This window comes from Microcaecilia unicolor, chromosome 8 (genome assembly GCF_901765095.1).
Source record: "Microcaecilia unicolor chromosome 8, aMicUni1.1, whole genome shotgun sequence".
Classification (NCBI taxonomy): domain Eukaryota; kingdom Metazoa; phylum Chordata; class Amphibia; order Gymnophiona; family Siphonopidae; genus Microcaecilia; species Microcaecilia unicolor.
The window spans coordinates 156025777-156049000 of record NC_044038.1 but is presented as its reverse complement, the minus strand read 5'-3'; the positions used below and the strand labels follow the sequence as shown (position 1 = coordinate 156049000).

Sequence of the window (23224 nt, the reverse complement as noted above, 5' to 3'; positions counted from 1 at the left end):
GGAAGGAGGATAACCAGTGAGGCACTGTCATGCCGGGGTACAAATTATATCATAGTGATAGGGTGGATCGAATTGGTGGAGGGGTAGCATTGTATATTAATGAGAGCCTTGAGTCAAACAGATTGAAAATTCTGCAGGAAACAAAACACTTCTTGGAATCACTGTGGATTGAAATTCCATGTGTAAAGGGGAAAAGGATAGTGATAGGAATGTACTACCGTCCGCCTGGCCAGGATGAACAGACGGATACAGAAATGTTAAAGGAAATGAGGGACGCAAACGAACTGAGCAACACGATAAAAATGGGTGATTTCAATTACCCCGATAATGACTGGGTAAATGTAACATCAGGGCATGCTACGGAGGTAAAATTCCTTGATGAAATCAAGGACAGCTTTATGGATCAGCTAGTACAGGAGACGACAAGAGAAGGACAAATTCTAGACCTAGTCCTTAGTGGAGCGCATGTTCTGGTGCAGGAGGTAATGGTGCTGGGGCCGCTTGATAACAGTGATCATAATATGATCAGATTTGATATTAACTTTGAAGTATACAAAGGAAATCAAATACATTAGGTGTGGATGCTGTTCAAAAACACCATCCTTGAAGCCCAGGCCAAATATATTCCACGTATTAAAAAAGCAGGACAGAAGACCGAACGACAGCCGGCGTAGTTAAAAAGCGAGGTGAAGGAAGCTATTAGAGCTAAAAGAAAATCCTTCAGAAAATGGAAGAAGGAACCGACTGAAAATAATAAGAAACAGCATAAGGAATGTCAAGTCAAATGTAAAGCGCTGATAAGGAAGGCTAAGAGGGACTTCGAAACAAGATTGTGTTGGAGGCAAAAACACATGGTAAAATTTTTTTTAGGTATATTAAAAGCAGGAAGCCAGCAAAAGAATCGGTTGGCCCGCTAGATGACCGAGGAGTAAAAGAGGCGATCAAGGAAGATAAAGTCGTAGCGGAGAAATTAAATGAATTCTTTGCTTTGGACTTCACCGAGGAAGATTTGGGTGGGATACCAGTGCCGGAAATGGTATTCGAAGCTGACGAGTCAGAGAAACTTAATGAATTCTCTGTAAACCTGGAGGATGTAATGGGGCAGCTCTACAAACTGAAGAGTAGCAAATCTCCTGGAACGGATGGAATTCATCCCAGAGTACTGACAGAACTAAGAAATGAGCTTGCGGAGCTACTGTTAGTAATATGTAATTTATCCTTAAAATCGAGTGTGGTACTGGAAGATTGGAGCGTGGCCAATGTAACGCCAATTTTTTAAAAAAGGTTCCAGAGGAGATCCAGGAAATTATAGACCGGTGAGTCCGACGTCGGTGTCGGGCAAAATGGTAGAGACTATTATTAAGAACAAAATTACAGAGCATATTCAAAAGCATGGATTAATGAGATGTGAAGAGGGATAATCAAACGGGGACGACCATCTCTAAGGGCGACCATCTCTGAGGACGTTCCCGTGAAGGGGCAGGGCATCCCGTATTATCGAAACAAGATGGGTGTCCATCTTTCGTTTCGATAATACAGTCAGGGACGCCCAAATCTCAACATTTAGGTCGACCTAAATGTTGAGATGCTCAACCTTAGAGATGGGCGACCTCGGTTTTTGCCGATAATGGAAACCGAGGTCGCCCATCTCAAAAATAACCAAATCCAAGCCATTTAGTTGTGGGAGGAGCCAGCATTCCTAGTGTACTGGCCCCCCTCACATGCCAGGACACCAACCAGGCACCCTAGGGGGCACTGCAGTGGACTTCACAAATTGCTCCCAGGTGCACAGCTCCCTTACATTGGGTGCTGAACCCCCAAACTCCCCCCAACCCACTCCCCACAAATATACACCACTACCATAGCCCTTACGGATGAAGAGGGGCACATACATGTGGGTACAGTGGGTTTCGGGTAGGTTTTGGAGGGCTCACATTTACCACCACAAGTGTACAGGTGGGGGGGGGGGGGGCCTGGGTCTGCCTGCCTTAAGTGCACTGCACCCACTAGAAACTGCTCCAGGGACCTGCATACTTCTGTGATGGAGCTGGGTATGACGTTTGAGGCTGGCATAGAGGCTGGCAAAAAAATGTTTTTTAATTTTTTTGGGGTGGGAGGGGGTTGGTGACCACAGGGGGAGTAATGGGAGGTCATCCCTGATTCCTTCCGGTGGTCATCTGGTCCATTCAGGCACCTTTACGAGACTTGGTCGTGAAAAAAAGGGGACCAAGTAAAGTCGACCAAATACTCGTCAGGGACGCAATTCTTTTTTCCATTATAGGCCGAGGACGCCCATATGTTAAGCACGCCCCCGTCCCGCCTTCAGTACACTGCCGACACGACCCCGGGAACTTTGGTCGTCCCCGCGACGGAAAGCAGTTGAGGATACCCAAAATCGGCTTTCAATTATGCCGAATTGGGCGACCCTGAGAGAAGGACGCCCATCTCCCGATTTGTGTCGGAAGATGGGCGCCCTTCTGTTTCAAAAATGCCCCTGAAAGTCAACATGGATTTAGTGAAGGAAAATCTTGCCTCACCAATCTACTACATTTCTTTGAAGGGGTGAACAAACATGTGGATAAAGGGGAGTCGGTTGATATTGTGTATCTGGATTTTCAGAAGGCGTTTGACAAAGTACCTCATGAAAGACTCCAGAGGAAATTGGAGAGTCATGGGATAGGAGGTAGTGTTCTATTATGGATTAAAAACTGGTTAAAAGAAAGAAAACAGAGAGTTGTGTTAAATGGTCAGTATTCTCAATGGAGAAGGGTAGTTAGTGGGGTTCCCCAGGGGTCTGTGCTGGGACCGTTGCTTTTTAACATATTTATAAATGATGTAGAGATGGGAGTAACTAGTGAGGTAATTAAATTTGCTGATGACACCAAGTTATTCAAAGTCATTAAATCATGGAAGGATTGTGAAAAATTACAAGAGGACCTTACGAGACTGGGCGTCTAAATGGCAGATGACGGTTAATGTGAGCAAGCGCAAAGTGATGCATGTGGGAAAGAGGAACCCGAAATATAGCTACGTCATGCAAGGTTCCACGTTAGGAGTCACGGACCAAGAAAAGGATCTAGGTGTTGTTGTTGATGATACGTTGAAACCTTCTACTCAGTGTGCTGCTGTGGCTAAGAAAGCAAGTAGAATGTTATTATTAGGAAAGGAATAGAAAACAAAAATGAGGATGTTATAATGCCTTTGTATCACTCCATGGTGCGACCGCACCTCGAATATTGTGTTCAATTCTGGTCGCCGCATCTCAAAAACGATACAGTGGAATTAGAAAAGGTGCAGAGAAGGGCCCTGTCCTTATCCTTACCCTTATTTGTTCTGTCTGTTTACCTGTCTTATCTAGATTGTAAGCTCTTTAAGCAGGGACTGTCTTTTTGTGTATGGTGTACAGCGCTGCCTATGCCTTGTAGCACTATAGAAATGATAAATAGTAGTAGTAGTAGAAGGGCGACGAAAATGATAAAGGGGATGGGACGACTTCCCTATGTGGAAAGGCTAAAGTGGCTAGGGCTCTTCACCTTGGAAAAAAGGCAGCTGAGGGGAGATATGATAGTGGTCTATAAAATAATGAGCAGAGTTGAACCGGTAGATGTGAAGCGTCTGTTCACGCTTTCCAAAAATACTAGGACTAGGGGGCATGCGATGAAGCTACAATGTAGTAAATTTAAAACGAATCGGAGAAAATGTTTCTTCACTCAACGTGTAATTAAACTCTGGAATTTGTTGCAAGAGAATGTGGTAAAGGCGGTTAGCCATAGACCATTATTAAATGGACTTGGGGAAAATCCACTATTTCTGGGATAAGCAGTATAAAATGTTTTGTACTTTTTTGGGATCTTGCCGGGTATTTGTGACCTGGATTGGCCGCTGTTGGAGACAGGATGCTGGGCTTGATGGACCTTTGGTCTTTCCCAGTATGGCAATACTTATGTACTTATGTAAGAAGTTAAATACCACTTACTGTTTTGTAGATGACTTGAAACTGTATAGTTCCAGTGACAAACAATTAGTGGAACAACTCTGTGAAATGAAATGCTTCTTAGATGACACATCAAAATGACTTTTGGCCTAGATAAATATGCTAAGGCAACCTTCCTTAGAGGTAAATTGACCAAAACTTAAAATATTCCTCTGATTGATGGTAGTGAAATAAAGGAACTTGAACAGGAAGGATTATACAAATATCCAAGGGCTGAGGAATGGCATAAATTACTGAAAGAAAACATCAGTAAAGACTATTACAAGATACTAAAATTGATACTCAAGAGCACATTAACATCATGGAATAAGACACAAGCCATTAATCAACTGTAAATTCCTATACTCTCATACAATTTTGAAATTGTAGACTGGCCTCTTACAAATCTCAAAAAACTGGATCTACAAACAGGAAAACTCCATGCCCACAAGCTCATTTTTAAGAATCAATGTATGTCAAGACAGTACATTCTCCAAGCTGAAGGAAAATGGGACTTTTGGAAATAGATTATACCTATCAAGCTATCATAGGTATCCAGGCTTATTTAATAACATCATCAGAACCAAACACGCAAACGTACTGAAATATGAAAGTAAGCATCCAGAATCCATCTCTATCATTAAACTTGGCCAAATGTTCCAACAAGTAAAAGTAATGAGTGAAAATCCACCAGTATACATATGGAAGGAAGCAACAAAATTTGCAAAACAAGAGAAAGAATTCATAAAAGAATTAGATCAGCAAATGAGGCGAAGTCAAGTGGCAAATGCATAGAGGGAAATACAAAATGTTACTCCATGAACCATTCATTTATCAAAACCAGACACATGAAGGAATTGAAACCTAAGGAGAGCGATTGAGAGTTACAGTCCAGAACAGGAGATTACAGGAGAGATGGTTCACATCAACTATGGAGAAAACTGATATAACAAACATCTGTTGATTCTCTAAGAAAGAGCTGTGAAGTTCTGATGGCAGAAAAGTTCTATACAGAAAGACATATCAAGGTGGCAGATCTCATTCATTGGAAACTTTATAAACAATACAAAATCGCTGTACTGGAAAAGCACTGAGATCATGACCCTAAGAGAATTACGGAGAATGGGGATCATCTGAAATGGTCCCCATTCCCACTGATACAAAGCTGGATATAAGGAAACCAGATATAATGGTAAAAGAGAAAAACACCAGAATGGTATTGATCATAGAGCTATTAGCCCCAAGTGATTACCCCCTGAATCATGTGGAGAGAGGAAATACCTTCAAATACCAAGAAATGCAGTCAGAGACCAAGAAAATATGGCAGAAAGATACAAAAATATTTCCTATCATTTTGAGTGCCACAGCTTGATTAACAGGACTTAATAAGCACACTTGGACAGGTTGCCTGTACACATAGGAACCAACTTTTCAGAATTATTGGGGGTGCTAAGCAAAATGGACATAACCTCTCCCTGGACACATACAAGGAATTCTCTCAATATTGGGGGTGCTCAAGCACCCACAGCACCACTATATCTTAAGAACAGCAGGAAGCGCTCTTTGACATTATGCATATACTGCAGTGAGCATTAGCATTAAATCTGAGAGGAAAAGATCATACTCCACATACCCTTGCTTAGCAGTGAGGTTCATTACTGTCATGGTATGTGCAAAACTAAGGGCCTACATCAAACTGAGAATGGCAACCCCTATTCAGACCTAAAATGCTTGCATTTCATACAGCGACAAAAGGTTTCCGATGGCCTAATATCAAAATAAGGCAAATTTCCTAGTTCCATCTTCAATTATATTTGTTTCCTTGAAGTCACTCCCTATTAGGCTTTGCTTTTAATTCTGACCCCTCCCCAACCACCACCATAGTGGGCTACTAAGTATGGTTTCTCTACTTTTTCTTATTGTGTTTTCCCTTATTTTGTTTTTGGGGGCTAACCTATCTGCTGTATTTCTAGTGGCCAGTTGTTTATCTGTATTTGATTTGTAAGACACTGCATAAAAACAAAATTAACTACAACAACCAAAAAACTGAAAGGGAAACTTCAAGGAAAAATACTGCATGCTCCAAAGAGTTGATCCCACAGAGGTTCCAAAAATCTAATCGAAGCCCAACTATGTGGACCTCCTTTGTGCCAACCATAGGCTGTAAACTCCTCTTAATGGCCAAGGTCATAAAACAGAATGGAGAGAGGTCTTCCAGAAACAAGTTCGCTAACCTTGCTTGAATCCTCCTTTGGTAAAGAATTTTCTTCTCTTGGTGTTTCACCAGGTTGATTCAAGATCCACTCACAGAGAGCCCAATATGACCCATAGTAAGGGAAAGGATGCTTCTGCCAGTTCTCATATCTTGGGGTACCACGAAAGTCAGCTCTAACAAAATTCTACCGCACCACAACAGTGCAAGTTAAATGAGCTGTAGATAGAAGTTTCCTCTATAAAGCCTCCCATAAAACAGCACTCAAGTCCCTCTCCCAGTCCACATCTTACCTCACCTCATCTTCTTCCAGGAGTTATATGAATATAAGGCAAAGGAAATCGTACTGCTCTCAAAGACATAGGTATCTTCCTCCTTGATTTACTACCCTCCCTGGACTAAGGACTTGTTGACTCCTCACTGGGGCCTCTGCTTCCTCATCTATCATCCAGAAGAAGGATTCCCCATCAACCTACGAGGCCCACATCTGAGGAGAGAATTAACTAGAAGAAAATCCTGTTTTATTCTTCTCAGGGGACAACTGTGGACAGTCATTTATGTGAGTACTTCTGGACCCCTATAAAGAGGAGGAGTTTCAAAATTCTGCATATGTGTGATCACCAATGAGACAGGTGAAATGTGGGAGATGCATGCCCAAAGTACTGAACCCAGAGCCACTACCTTTGAGCCTTGAATCTGGAGAGAGAACTATTCTTGTGATAAAATGTGGAAAAGAGGGATCTGGAAATCCAGCAAGGGGACAAAACTTCTTTTTCTTTTGGAGACAAAGAAACCCCCCCAAGAGATGAAAGGATGAAAAGGAGAACACCTTGAGGAAGTAAATAGGGTTGCATCAGCCATTTTCACCAGCACAGAGACCACTGTGGCCCTGCTCCATGGACTTCCTAGAACATAGAAAAGCTGCCTGGTATCTTGAAGATTTCCCGTGACCCTGTGTCCATGTGCCTGTGCAACTGGGCCACAAAGGTTTGGCCCCAAGCTTATGCATCTGCCACAAACATCCTTTTCCTGCTGTGCTCCACCACTGCACTCTTGGCAGGTTCTCCCCCCCCCCCCCCCCCCCCCCACCAACACCACCACCGTCAGCCAATGCCGCGGCCTTCATTGCTTATGGCCACTGCTGCTAGCAGCTCACAACTCTAGGCTATTTCTTTTATTCTTTCTTCTTCATTAAAAGAATAACAAGAGTGGCTTCCAAGTGAAAGGGTTTTCCTGCACAGAAAAAAAACACAGATTAGCAGGAGGGAGTTGGGGGGGGGGGGGAGGAGAAAAATTAAGATTTGAACCTCCTGATCCATCCCTGTCCTGCACTGAGAAGGCATGGGAGCACACTTACCAGTATCAGCTCTACCAGAGCAATCAGCCTGAAGACCATCTCCCAGCAAACCTAACTAGGATTCAACTATATCAGGGGAGGATAGCCCAGACACCATAGCCCTGGGAGCCTAACAATCCTGCTGCATCAGTTCACGTCTGCACCATTTGTTGGAGACAAACACTGAACAGCAGGAGGCAGTACCAGTCCCCTATAAAGGGAGTTAAGTTAGCCCTAAGCTTTTTTTTCTCTTTGTCTCCATCTGCTGGCAGAGGAATATAACCCACTTGTCTTCAATGTTCTGGCATACGTAAGTAAATATACAGATATTAAATGTATAATATATTACCAGCCCAAGACATGTCACAGTAATAATATCCTCGCTCTAAAGTTAATTTATTTTAAAGCCACGTTTCAAATGCATGTCAAAGCGGCTTACAATATAAGACATTAATTCTGCACATACATGCCTACATTCATAAACAATAATCTCCTTCTGATTCCACAGAAAAGCAGCTTGATAGTAAAGAAAGGTATCAAACATTCAGCACTTTATGACCTGTCCTACTGATGGGAAACCTAAAAGCATCTGATTACGAGTTTTATTGATAGGCCTTTTATGTAACAATACCCAGTCACCTAAATACGAGGGAACATTTCCATACATGATCTTCAGAATTAAAGTGCACAGCTTAAACTGAGCCCATGCACTCACAGGAAGCCAATGTAATTTACCAAGCAACCGAGAAACAAAATCAAACCTCCCTGCAGAGTATAATCAATCATGCCGCCGTATTTTGAATAAGCTGGAATCGTTTAAGCAATGTCTTAGAGCAACTGATATAAACTACGTTACAATAATCGAGTCTAGATAATATTGATGTTTGAACTAATAAGCTGAACTTTGAGGGTTCAAAATAAATACGTATTGCCTGTAATTTCTTCATCATATGAAAATATTTTCTTACTAATAACTTTATATGATGGGAAAATGTCAAAAGGCTGTCCACTTCCACCCCCAGAATCCTAGACCTGGACTCAAGAGCAAACACGTTTACTCCAATAGAAAACTGTTGAGAGAAAACCAATGTTCTTCACTAAGAGGAGTCAATATACTTTATTCATAATTGAACATGCACTTAAATGGAGGAAAAAGCCTCAGTCACCGCTGGAAACACTCCGTAGTAAATCAGGGAATATAATATCCCAACTACATCCAGATCTTTTCTATCACTAGCATAAAAAACCTCCAAATAAAGTTCAGTGATCATTTATTACGAAACTATCCACGTCTGTTCAAATTTCTATATTTTTTATATGATTAAAGTATAGAGATTCCTCTGTTAATGTGTCTTTTTTCAATGTGGGAAAATATGCACTTATCTTTGAGTGGAATATATTCTCCAATTTTGAACTGAGAGTAAACCAAGGAATCAGGCGAATCTATCCATAAAAATTTGGTCTTCTCACAATTCAATTTCAACTGATGACTTACAATTCAGCTTTCAATCAACTGAACATACAAAATATCATTCAACGTAGTCTTCCAATCACTGGAAATACCATGGTGATGTGGAGGGGAATAATCGAACGTCGCCGGCGATCTATTTTGGCGGTGGCGCAACAGCTGGCCGGAACCGTATTTTCAAAAAAGATGGCCGGCTATCTTTTTTTTTCGATAATACGGTGTGGCCCGGCCAAATGCCTTGGATTTTGCCGGGTTTGAGATCGACACTTTTGTTTTTCCACGATAATGGAAAAAACTGCCAGCGATCTCAAACCCGGCGAAATCCAAGGCATTTGGCCATGGGAGGAGCCAGCATTTGTAGTGCAATGGTCCCCCTCACATGCCAGGACACCCTAGGGGGCACTTCAAACATCTTTTATAAACAACCAAATTAGCTTTCAGGTGCATAGCACCCTTCCCTTGTGTGCTGAGTCCCCCAAATCCCCACCAAAACCCACTGCCCACAAGTGTGCACCATTACCCTAGCCCTAAGGGCTGAAGGGGGGCACCTACATGTGAGTACAGTGGGTTTTGGGGGGTTTTGAGGGCTCAACATTACCCACCACAAGTGGAACAGGTAGGGGGGGGATGGGCCTGGCTCTGCCTTTCTGCAGTCCACTGCAACCAACAACAACTGTTCCAGGGACCTGCATACTGCTGTCAGGGTGCTGGGTATGACATTTGAGGCTGGCATACAGGCGGGCAAAAAAGGTTTGTATTTTAATAATTTTAGTGTGGGAGGGGGTTGGCGACCACTGGGGGAGTAAGGGGAGGTCATCCCCCACTCCCTTCGGTGGTCATCTGGTTAGTTGGGGCACCTTTTTGAGGCTTGGTCGTGAAAATAAATGGACCAAGTAAACCCGGCGAAATACTGCTTATCGCCGGGTTTTATTTTTCCATTATCCGCGAAAGCCGGACATCTGGTAGCCACGCCCAAGCCTGCCCATGTCCCACCTTCGCTTTGCCGCCAACACGCCCCTTTGAACTTTTGCCGGCGAGGCGAAGGGAAAGCGGCGAAGCTATCACAAATGTAGCTTTCGATTATACGCTTTTCGCCGCTTTTGCGAAATCGCCGGCCATATCCCGATTTGTGTCGGGAATTAGCCAGCGATTACTTTCGATTATAAGCTGGATCATCTGCATATATGGAACAATACATTTCTCTAGTAATGTGCCCAAAGGTTGGAGCAACACGTTAAATAAAGCTGGGGACAGAGGTGAACTTTATGGAACTCCACATCTGGAATGCCAACTAGTTGAAAAACTACCCTCTTTCTGAACCCTTTAGCGCCAAGCAGACAAAAAAAACCTCTGAATCACTTCCAGACATTTTCACATATTGCTATATCACTCAACCGTGACAGCATAATATCATGGTCAATCAAGTCAAAGGCACAGGACACATCAAATTATCTACACAGGATAAAGAAAAAATATTTTGTTCAGCTAAATACCTACCTAAAGAACTCAGATATATATATTAAAAATTGAGGGAAGGGGGAGACAATGGAGATCCTTGTGGAACACAACAAGCCAATTGCCAAAAAGTAGATTCTTCTCCATTTTTCCTAACATTATGTGTTCTGTTTTTTCAAAAATGCAGCAAACTGATTCAGAACCTTACACATAATATACATCTCACTTATCTAGTCAACAAGAATGGTCTACGGCATTAAAGGCCACAGAAATATCAAACTGCAAGAGATTTACATTCTTTCCCAAGGCCAAAGATTTCATTCTTTTCATTACCAATTAACAAGGTCTCTGTGCTACGCATTGGCAGAGTTTAGCAATCCACGGAATACTTGCTACAGGCCTAAAATTATCTACTATAGTCAAGTCTGCCCCAGTGCTTTTTGGTATCGGGGTAAACACAATTCTAGCTATGTCTTTAGGGTAAGAGCCTTCCATATCTTGGCAAAAGTACTCTCCACTTGGACTACTGCAGCATAACTTTATTGGGCCTTCCAGATTGTCAGCTATCCCTGCTGAAGGTATTAGTAGGATAGAGCTACTCCGTATTTAATTAAATTGTACTCTCTGTGGTCAAGTGGAATACAAATGTTAATATTAAATTAAATTCATGTAGAATTAATTTCAGTGTTCACAAAGAAGTGGCGAAAGCAATAACAAAAGCCCTTTTGCAGGTAAATTAGCAATTTATTCAGGAAAATCATGGCTTTGATTTTTGCCCAACCTATTCTCATGTAAAAGTATGTGCTCACTTTACTCATGGACTAAAAAGGCCATCCCAGGTGCAAATCTCTGTGGGTAGTTTTTCATTAAGGAGTGAGGAGAGGGGAGGGGAGGAAAGGAAAACTACCCATGTGGTTTTAGATTTGCGTACCAAGAAAGCAGTGCATGCAAATGCATGGTGGCTATCCTGAAAACCTGACTGGGTTAAGAAGCACTGTAGTAGAATGCAATATGGCTTTGCTCATGGTGGATAATAACAGGTCACCTAGGTAGAGTGAGGCAAGTAGGTGCCTAATTTGAGGTTATTTTATATACAGAGAGATGCCTAAGGGCCTCATTTTCAAAGGACTTAGACTTACAAAGTTCTATGGAACTTTGTAAGTCTAAGTGCTTTGAAAATGTGCCTCTATGTGTTCTTATGAAATACAAGAACATAAACTTCCAAAATCACGGCTACAATGTGGTAGCCAGGGCAGGCCCAATCATTACACTAGGCAGACACCTAGGGTGGCATCTTCCTGGGAGCAGCAAAGAACAGCTGCAGTATAAAGCAAAGCAATAGGTCCTGAAAGCACACAGGCTCAGAGAACCATCAGCACCAACGTTAACTTGCATTTTTATAGGATTTCTGTGTGATGACCATGATTGTTGAGTTTAATTATAAAAATCCGGGGAGAGGGAATGCGCTTCAGGCTAGGGTCCTGACAGTTAACTGAGAGAAGCGGCTGAAGGTTTGTCTACCCATAAATTCAAGTAGACTCTTATAAAATTGCCCGCAAACATAGCATCTGCTTTTATTTGATACGTGTCCTGGTGTTCCTGGAGGAAGCATTGGTTCTTGAATACATCTTATAAAACGCACACACACTTGCTCCAATTCTTACTGGCACATATATGTATTAGGGGCATGTAGTCCAAAACTTTTTGTTTCATACTGTTTGCTGTGTCATTTATGAGAATTTAATTTTTTACATTCTTTTATTGGAGCAATATCACTAGTACTGCACACTCTTTCTGGAGAGAGTGAGCACTTTTTCTGATGGGCGCACTATCAGGAAAGAGTGCACACTGTTAGCACCAAAAAAAAACAACTCAGGGGTAGATATTCAGCTGGTGATGCTGAGTGTCTTTCAGCCACCGCAGGCATTATTCCTGGATATTCCTTGCCGAATCATGTCCCAACACCTGCATTAAATATCCAGTTTGTAAGGCTGGCTACCTCTTATATGGTTAAGTGTTAAAGTCAATATTTAACTGCATAAGCGACACCACACAAAGCTAGGACTAACTTTCATATGGACCAGTTTAACCGCTAAACATATGGTTAAATGCCTATATTCAGTACTTACCCCCTATTTCTATAAATGTCACCAAAAACTGCGCATGCAAATTTGGGCACGCACCCAATCTGCATGCTCAATTTAACTGAATGAGCCGATTACTGCCAATAATTGGCTTTTTAACAAGCAATTATTGGCACTAATTGAAATCAATTAACATGTACGTGCATATATTTAGATGCGTGATCTGCGCCTATCCCAGAAAGGGGGTGTGGAAACGAGAGGGTCAAGGGCATTTTGGGGTGAAGCGTGGGCATGGATTCCAGTCACACACGCAATTATAGAATAATGGTACCACATTTTTGTTGATGCAAATGGATGCGCCTAAATTTACACATTGCCCCTGTGCTTAAGCGCTAATATATAAACTGCACCTAACTTTAGGCACAGCTTACAGAATAGCGCTTAATTTTTTTAGGCGCAATTTATAGAATTCACCCCTTAATCACCTAAGTGCTGACTCCGCCCCTGGACCGCCTACAAGATCGCCAGCTTTCAGTTTAGAAGTCTGCGGTGATATTCAGAAGCACTAACCAGTTAAGTGCTGCTGAATATCAGCTGATAGACCTGCATACGCATTTTAACCAGCCAGGAACTGTTTCTGGCCAGTTAAATTGCTTTGCATATCGACCCCTCAAAATGTAAAGGTTATTTCAAGTGAATGTACATCCCTAATATGCACACAATTATAGTTGACTTGGAGCAGGAGTAAATGTTCTGATTACTTTCTTTGGCACAAACGCACATGCACTGACTTTATGCAGGAAAGGTAAATTACACTTCACACATGTATACACCAAGCAGATGAATCTGAACTTGGCAAAATGGATGGGCCATCACTTATGTTGCTATTTAATACATATTTTATGGATATTGTCATAAACATTACTTATATTTAATATTTAGCTAAGCTGTGTGTACTACAAACAAAAACATTTCATAGCTGTCAGTCTGTAGCTTGGTGAATTTTAAATCAGCAGCACTAACTGGATTCTTCAAAATATCTTGCTCAATTCTTTTTATTTTAGTCTTAATCCAAAGCATCTTTTATTTTTATAGTCTTATAATTTACTTTCTTTTTATAATTTCTTTTACATAAGGTATGTGAACACACAATCAAATAAATCTGTACCCCAATATCTGGCACCAAGAGTAAATAAGGAAGCTGGAGTTTTCAAAAACCGTAGAATTCTCTCTGAGAATGAAGCAACCAAAAACAGGAAAGGAAAATTAAAGTGGTTTTGTTTGTGGCAACTTTTTACTGAATTTAACAGACATTTTGATAGACCACTGCTAAAGGAACGGGGTAAGCTTGTTTTTAGAAGTGATGCATGCAAAGAAAGGGCTGCAACTGAATAGCTTTACCTTGCTTATGCGTCATCCCAGTTTAGTCTGCATTGTGCTTCTCAGATCAAAGCTACAGCTACGTACAGCAGCAGCTTGCTTGTTATTGAAATAATCATTTGTTTTCCTCCCAGAAGAATAAATTCCAGCTTTTATAAAGACAACTTTGGAGTACACCATAGGCAAGCACACAGCAGGATATGTAAATTAAGCCTTCTGGTCTGAAGAACTATCTCCTCTTCCCCCTGCAGAAAAACCAACATGGTTTGATTATTTGCACATTTCAACATTTTCTGATTTTTTTTTTCAGGAGTCACAAGTGGTACTGTAGTTAACAATTTCATGCAAGAGAGGCCAATTTTGTTCATCTGTTTCTTGTTTTGAAAACATCACTGTATTGTTCGTTGACCTAAGCCTTAGAGAGTAATTTTCATAACAACCTTGCTGGCTAACCCTTGAGTTAACTAGCTAGATGAAGGCTTGTGAAACTTGGCCTCTCCTTGATGGGAACAAATATAAAGGATCTCTAATGAAAAGGAAGGGATTATATTGCTGAGCGGTTGGTATGGATGGGCAGACTGGATAAGCTGTATGCTCTTTATATGCCTTAGGTTTTCTATGGCCAGATTATGGCTAGATTATGAGCTAGCACCTTGTGACTCTGGGCAAGTCACTTAACCCTCCATTGCCCCAGGTACAAATAAGTACCTGTATATGTAAGCCGCATTGAGCCTGCCATGAGTGGGAAAGCGCAGGGTACAAATGTAACTAAAATAAAAAAAAATAAAAATATATATATTTAAGCACAATATAATAGCAGTGCTGAATATACAGTTTGGTCATCATAGTGGTACACAGAAATATAGAAAATGATGGAAGATAAAGATCATACAGCCTATCCAGCTTGCCTATCCATACCAACTAATATTTATTTATTAGGATTTATTTACCACCTTTTTGAAGGAATCACTCAAAGCGGTGTACAGTAAGAACAGATCAAACATGAGCAATAGGCAATTAAGCAGTAAAAATATTCAAATAGTAATACAAAGTATGGCATAGTATACTACTTACAATATCAACACAATATGTAATAGAACATTATAACATCTACAATTCTTCTTCTCCCTCAGGGGTCCTTTTACTAAGCCGCGTAGGGGCCTACGCATGCCCAATGTGCATCAATTTTGGATTACCGCCCGGCTACCGCGTGGCCCAGGCGGTAACTTCATTTTTGACGCACGTCCCCTACGCACGCCAGAAAATACTTTTTATTTTCTGGCGTGTGGCGCTACCGGGCACTAAAAGCCATTCTACGCGCGTAGACCTTTACCGTCCGGTTAATGCGTGAGACCTTACCTCTAAGTGAATGGGTGGCAGTAAGGTCTAAGACCCAAAATGGACACGTGCCAATTTTCATTTTGCCGCACATCCATTTTTCGGTCAAAATTTTACAAAAGACATTTTTACAGGTGCGCTGAAAAATGATTCTGCGCGCGTCCAAAACATGCGCCTACACCAGGCCATTTTTCAGTGCAACTTAGTAAAAGGACCCCTTAGAGATCTTCTGTGCTTATTTCATGCTTTCTCATGCTGTCCTTGTTCCCACCACTCCATGCCTCCACTACCCTTTCAGTAAACAAGTATTTCCTTAGTATATCCCTTTCACCTTCACCCTACACCTTCCGAGTTTCCTTTCACGTAAAAGAGAGGTCTGCCTCCTGTGCTGTATTTTAACGTTACTATTTTTAGTTTCCCCAACCGCTCCGCTCCTTTACCCTCCTCCTCAGAAGTGGTGATGGGCTGATTCCCCCGTTCTAGCTCACTCCTTCAGGCAAAGTGCAGAAGCTTCAGCAACCCTGTTCTCTGCTTACCACTTCCTTTCTCCTCCTGGTATAATGGCTGGGCCAGCCAAAGACCTTCTTCCCCTTACTCAGTGGTACAGTGGTCAGGGAAGCAGGAGCCAAATAAAATGAATTCAACCAGGGCTTGGGTTTTAAACCAGTCATGGTCACAGTTTCCCTCCCAAAGGAGTCTCCTCACATAGTAACATAGTAGATGACGGCAGAAAAAGACCTGCATGGTCCATCCAATCTGCCCAAGACAAACTCATATGTGTATACCTTACCTTGAATTTGTACCCGTCCTTTTCAGGGCACAGACCATATAAGTCTGCCCAGCAGTATTTCCCGCCTCCCAACCACCAGTCCCGCCTCCCATCACCGGCTCTGATACAGACCGTATAAGTCCGCCCTCCCCTATCCTCGCCTCCCAACCACCACCCCCTCTTCCCCCCACCTGCTCCGCCACCCAATTTCAGCTAAGCTTCTGAGGATCCATTCCTTCTGCACAGGATTCCTCTATGCATATCCCACGCATGTTTGAACTCCGTTACCGTTTTCATCTCCACCACCTCCCGCGGGAGGGCATTCCAAGCGTCTACCACCCTCTCTGTGAAAAAATACTTCCTGACATCTTTCCTGAGTCTGCCCCCCTTCAATCTCATTTCATGTCCTCTCGTTCTACCGCCTTCCCTTCTCCGGAAAAGATTCGTTTGCGGATTAATACCTTTCAAATATTTGAACGTCTGTATCATATCACCCCTGTTCCTCCTTTCCTCCAGGGTGTACATGTTCAGGTCAGCAAGCCTCTCTTCATACGTCTTGGAACGTAAATCCCATACCATCCTCGTAGCTTTTCTTTGCACCGCTTCCATTTTTTTAACATCCTTCGCAAGATACGGCCTCCAAAACTGAACACAATACTCCAGGTGGGGCCTCACCAACGTCTTATACAGGGGCATTAAAACCTCCTTTCTTCTGCTGGTCACTCCTCTCTCTATACAGCCTAGCAATCTTCTCGCTACGGCCACCGCCTTGTCGCACTGTTTCGTCGCCTTCAGGTCCTCAGATACTATCACCCCAAGATCCCTCTCCCCGTCCGTGCCTATCAGACTCTCCCCGCCTAACACATACGTCTCCCTTGGATTTCTACTCCCTAAGTGCATCACTTTGCATTTCTTCGCATTGAATTTTAATTGCCAAACGTTAGACCATTCTTCTAGCTTCTTCAGATCTTTTTTCATGTTTTCCACTCCCTCCGGGGTGTCCACTCTGTTGGAAATCTTGGTGTCATCCGCAAAAAGGCAAACTTTACTTTGTAACCCTTCGGCAATGTCACTCACAAATATATTGAACAGAATCGGCCCCAGCACCGATCCCTGAGGCACTCCACTACTCACCTTTCCCTCCTCCGAGCGAACTCCATTCACCACCACCCTCTGGCGTCTGTCCGTCAACCAGTTCACCACTTCGGGTCCTCCTACCATTACGCTGGTCAGAAAACCCTACCCTTTTTGGTAACAGTGGGGGCAGTCAAATCCAGTAACTTTAGTACAGACACTAGAGGTCTCTGCTATCCACTTAGAGTAGAACCTTAGAAGTTTCTAAAAATAAAAAACAAAGTATCATATAAATAGTAGATGACGACAGAGAAAGACCTGTACGGTCCATCTAGTCTGCCCAACAAGATAAACTCATATGTGCTATTTTATGTGTACACCTGACCTTGATTTGTATCTTCCATTTTCAGGGCACAGACCGTAGAAATCTGCCCAACACTAGTCCTGCCTCCCACCACCGGTACTGTCACCCATTCTCCGCTAAGCTTCTGAGGATCCATTCCTTCTGAAAAGGATTCCTTTATGTTTATTCCACGCATTTTTAAATTCCGTTACTGTTTTCATCTCCACCACCTCCCGCAACAGGGCATACCAAGTATCTACCACTCTCTCCATGAAAAAAATACTTCCTGACATTTTTCTTGATTCTGTCCCCCTTCAACCTCATTTCATGTCCTCTAGTTCTACCGCCTTCCCATCTCTGGAACAGGTTCATTTGCGGATTAATACCTTTCAAATATTTGAACATCTGTATCATATCACCCCTATTTCTCCTTTCCTCCAGGGTATACATGTTCAGGTCAGCAAGTCTCTCCTCATGCATCTTGTAATGCAAATCCCATACCATTTTCGTAGCATTTCTTTGCACCGCTTCAATTCTTTTTACATCCTTAGCAAGATACAGACTCCAAAACTGAACACAATACTCCAGGTGGGGCCTCACCAATACTTATTGCTAGGTGTGTAAGTTTTCAAGTGCTTAGCTGTTCTTACAATCATTTACCTTGACATCTCAATGAGGTCACTAATTATACCTGCTAAACCTATGCACTCAAAACTTACAGAAAAATAAACCAAGATCTGGGAATGCTCCCAGTGCCAACTCTTAACTGGCAAAATTCTGTGCTGGCAACAATCTTTGCAAATACAATTTTACCAGTGAGCACTTTATATACCATTTTTGAACTGTTATTATGTACTCTACTAGAGAAAACAAATAGAACAGCAACAGCAGGTAAACAGTTCTCAAAGAAAGACCACACTTTTTACAATGAAGGTCATTAAAAGACACTTCAGGAGTAAACAAGAATAGCTAATATTTTGAAACTGGTACCAGGGTTTTGCCTGGATGGTATACATGATTCCAAAATATCTTCTCTTTCACTTGGATTTTTACAGGGGTGCAGTTGTTCCCCATTCTACCACACAATACCAGGCAGCAACTGTTCTGGTCCCAGAAATCCTGAATTCTTCTCAGAGACAAATGTCTATAATGCCTTCCTGTGGGGGTATAGTATAGGTGGGTGATTCTTCCACTTCAGAACACTGCTGCAGGCATGCCAGGAAAAAGAGGAGCTCTCCCTATGAGATCCATGGTCAGAAGTAGAAGATGGCCAAAGACCTTAAATTACTTGGGGAGGGGGGGGTTCACTGCTGCTATCAGGAATATCCCTCAAAATTCAAACTCCTCCTTCGCTTCCATTCCCTTCCAGAGACTTCCCCAAATCTCTGGAAGGTTCTGATGCCAGAACATCTAAGTTCCTGAACAGGTGCAAGAAACAAAGCTTCACCAAAAGGGCAACCTAGGCTTTCTAGGGCAGATTAAAAATAAACTGGAATAAAATGCTGAAGAAATCTGCAGCCAGCCTACTCCTATTGGCTGTAAATTCACCACATACAGAAAAGGCTGCAAGTCAAAAAGCATAGGCACACAGGCACAAAACTAATATTGGGAACAGCAGGGATAAATTCATACAGCCAATCTGTTGAATTTTTCCCACGATGACCAGTTTGAAAACAAGTCAAAAGAATTTAATAGAGACATTGGCTTTCTCACCTATTACCAGACATAGAATCCTTCATCTGTTCCCTGTCTCTAGTCCCTACAACTCACCACCTCCATTTACTGTGAGCTGTAATAACATCTACAGATAGCTTGCAATTGCAAAGTTTAAACCCAGTGCAGAAACTGATCACTGACCTGAAAGCTTGTGCTAGAAAGGTTGTTAGTCCAATAAAAGTTGTCATCTACAACTTGTTTCACTGGGGGAAAGACATTTGAGCCAATCTCTCCACATTTTGCTGCTGTAGTAACTTGAAGCTGGGAACAGCAGCTTCACTTCCACCCTCTCCCTCATAAAGTTACCTCCACCTTGTCTCTTCTTGTTTTTTTCCTCTGAATTTATGTCCAAGTCAGGTTTGAGCCCGGAAGGCACTTTTATATCTCCATATGGCAATGCAGGAATTATCAATATGCCTTTGCTTTCCCTCCTCACTGCACTCAGCATCTTTTTACCCTTGGTTTACGTGTGATCGTATCATTTTTATCTATTATCCGGGAGCTCCTCCATCCCCCTCTCTGACAACCCTGTTTGCATTACTGTGTTAGTTTTGACACAAACTGCAGCTACAAAATACAACATCAGCTGATACGAAATCTTCCGTAATCTAGGCACCAGTTTTCAACAACCCAGCCTAATGCACTTATCAGGAATGCATTATCACAGTATGGTACAGGTACTCTGCCTGGACTGTCTGCCTGCACATCCGTTGGAGATGCTTCAGGCTTTCATAAACACAATTATACTGTCACTACTTTCATGATCTGTTTCTGCTCTTTAAACTCTCCAAATGTTACCTCTAAACAGCACTGGATCTGGCTAACTACCGCAGCATTACACTATATTTTTCAGAGGATGCCATACCCCCACTGCTTCGGGTATCACAGACAAAAGTCAATCATGAGCCATATTAAGAAAGTTATATGAATCTCTTCATAAAGGTGGTTAATAAATCCCAATAAAATAAAATAACAGTGCTAGGAAGACTTCTACGGTCTGTGCCCTGAGAATGGCAAGGACAAATCAAACTCGGGTATACATATAAAGTATCACGTCCCATGTAAAATAAGTTTATCTTGTTGGGCAGACTGGATGGACCGTACAAGTCTTTATCTGCCGTCTTTCATTTACTATAAAAATAAATGTAAGAGGGAATAAATTTAAGATTGGATTGCACCTGAATTGGCCACTGATGGAAACAGGATGCTGGGCTTGATGGACCTTTGGTCTTTCCCAGTATGGCAATACTTATGTACTTATAAATGATTGAAGCATGCCATGCATCACATGAAGGGGCATAATCGAAAGGAACGCCCAAGTTTTGCTGAGGACGTCCTCGCAAAACGTCCCAATGGAGGGGAAGGGAAACCTGTATTATCAAAACAAGATGGAAGTCGGGGACGCCCAAATCTTGAAATTTAGGTTGTCCTTAGAGATGGTCGTCCCTAGACTTGGTCATTTCTGATTTTCGGTGATGATGGAAACCAAGGACGCCCGTCTCAGAAACGACCAAATGCAAGCCCTTTGGTCGTGGGAGGAGCCAGCAATCGTAGTGCACTGGTCCCCCTGACATGCCAGGACACCAACCGGGCACCCTAGGGGGCACTGAAGTGGACTTACCTTGTGTGCTGAGTCCCCCAAAACCCACTACCCACAACTGTACACCACTACCATAGTAAGTGACGGCAGATAAAGACCTCTACGGTCCATCCAGTCTGCCCAACAAGATAAACTATACTAGAAAATAGCCCTTATGGGTGAAGAGGGGGCACCTATATGTGGGTATAGTGGGTTTGTAGTGGGTTTTGAAGGGCTCACATTTACCACCACAAGTGTAACAGGTGGGGGGAGGGGCCTGGGTCTGCCTGCCTGAAGTGCACTGCACCCACTAAAACTGCTCCAGGGACCTGCATACTGCTGTGATGGACCTGAGTATGACATTTGAGGCTGGCACAAAATATTTTTAAAGCTGTTTTTTGAGGGTGGGAGGGGGTTAGTGACCACTGGGGGAGTAAGGGGAGGTCATCCCTGATTCTCTCCGGTGGTCATCTGGGGCACCTTTTTGTGCCTTGGTCGTAAGAAGGACCAGGTAAAGTCGTCCAAGTGCTCGTCAGAGACGCCTTTTTTTTCCATTATGGGTCGAGGACGTCCATAAGTTAGGCATGCCCAAGTCCCGCCTTCGCTACACCTCCGACACGCCCCCGGGAATTTTGGCCGTCCCTGCGACGGAAAGCAGCTGGGGACATCCAAAATCGGCTTTTGATTATACCAATTTGGACGACCCTGTGAGGACGCCCATTTTCCGATTTGTGTCGAAAGATGGGCATCCTTCTCTTTCAAAAATAAGCCTGATAATGTGTCTGATATAGTGTGATACAAACAAGGGCTGAATAACTAGAGAACAATTTTCAGAAAAATGATCAGAGGTGAGTAAAATAATAATTCAAGATGACCACACCCGAATACCTGGTGCATCAAATAAGAGTGGAACAGGACACCAGGAGGATTGTGACTCTGCTTCAGAGGCCTTTAAGAAAGAAAGTGACTTGCAAAGGAGATGCCAAGGCAATCTGGATCATAGAAGGAAGGGTTTCCTATGTTTTGTGTCAAACAAGGTGAAAGGGAGAGCTTCTTAACAGTCCAGACCAGCGGTTCTTAATTCAGTTTTTGGTATACACCTAGCCAGTCAGGTTTTCAGGATACCCACCATGAATATGCATGAGATAGATTTGCATGCAAATGTATCTCATGCACATTCATTGTGAATATCCGGAAAACCTGACTGGCTGGGTGTGTCCCCAAGGCTGGATTGAGAGACCCTGGTCTAGAGAAAAGATCCTTTTAGCATGAGACAGGTCTGTCAGACAAAATTGCTCATGCTTGCACATAAGATGATGAATGCATTCTGAAAGCTATGCCAGGGTGTAACTAGCTAAGGCTATGGTTAGGTGATTTGGGTCTTAAGGGGCAGACAGACGTGATTTTCTATGCTGCTTTTTTCACTTCTTTGGTTTGATTGGTGTGACTGTGTGGATTTCATCAGTGCCCTTTGGTGTTTCGTAGAGTATGTAGTACATCAGCTTGGATAGGAATACCACTGTATGCAATGGTATTTGAGATCCATAAAGGATCATATGTGACTAAGGGAAAATGCAGCATAAATTAAAGTAAACCCCACGGGAGAAAAAACTGCATTTAGGCAAATGATGAAACAACCTTAGCCAAGCACTTCAAGCTGTGTAGCTCCTGAGTTACTACTACTACTATTTAACATTTCTAAAGTGCTACCAGGGTTACACAGCGCTGTACAATTTAACAAAGAAGGCCAGTCCCTGCTCAAAAGAGCTTACAATCTAAAGGACAAAAAGTGCAGTCAATCAACTTGGGGGCAGTCTAGATTTCCTGGATAGAGGTACAATGGTTAGGTGCAGAAAGCGACATTGAAGAGGTGGGCTTTGAGCAAGGATTTAAAGATGGGCAGGGAGGGGGCTTGGCGTATGGGCTCAGGGAGTTTATTCCAAGCACAGGGTGAAGCGAGGCAGAAAGGGCGGAGCCTGGAGTTGGCGGTGGCGGATGTTCTGAGCACACGTTCTTAAACCTTGCAGTGCAGGTTAATGTAATTTCACAAATATAATAGTTAATTCCCCCTTATTCTTGCAATTGTAAATCTTATTACCTTATAGGTAATTGGTGAATAATAGAATCAAAATATATCTTAAAACTTAGAAATACGGCACATGTTGCGACCACATGCTCTGAGCAATTCCCTCTATTCTTAAATATTATATTAGAACTGTAACATATTCTGTTCCTATAGAGAAATATAATATATAAAATATTTTATTTCAACTCAAATAATATTTAAGGTAACATTTTACACTTCGAGCTGTGTAGCTCCTGAGTTCCCTCATGAAGCTCAAAGCTCAACAATCCGTTTGGTGTAGATGAGCATCCCAAGGCAAAAGTGTTTTTGGGATTGTAAAGGGTCCCACAGAGTGGGAACTCATCCATAAAATGGATCAAGGGTCATTTACTATCCCATTATTGCTCTCACTCATTCCTTGCTGCTAGTAGG

The 23224-nt window shown here is 42.5% G+C and overlaps 1 protein-coding gene across 3 annotated transcripts in view; it reads right to left on the bottom strand.

Moving 5' to 3' along the window:
* Positions 1-23224, bottom strand: part of LOC115475758 (proton-coupled amino acid transporter 1-like) — an 81439-nt gene that overhangs the window by 55468 nt on the left and 2747 nt on the right. For 2 of the 3 annotated variants that reach the window (XM_030211721.1, XM_030211722.1), the window contains exon 2: positions 13930-14153. The gene's annotated coding sequence lies outside the window, so the exon portion shown is untranslated. Of the gene's footprint in view, positions 1-13929; positions 14154-19289; positions 19378-23224 lie in introns of those variants that run through there. The other variant, XM_030211723.1, reaches the window with a different exon arrangement.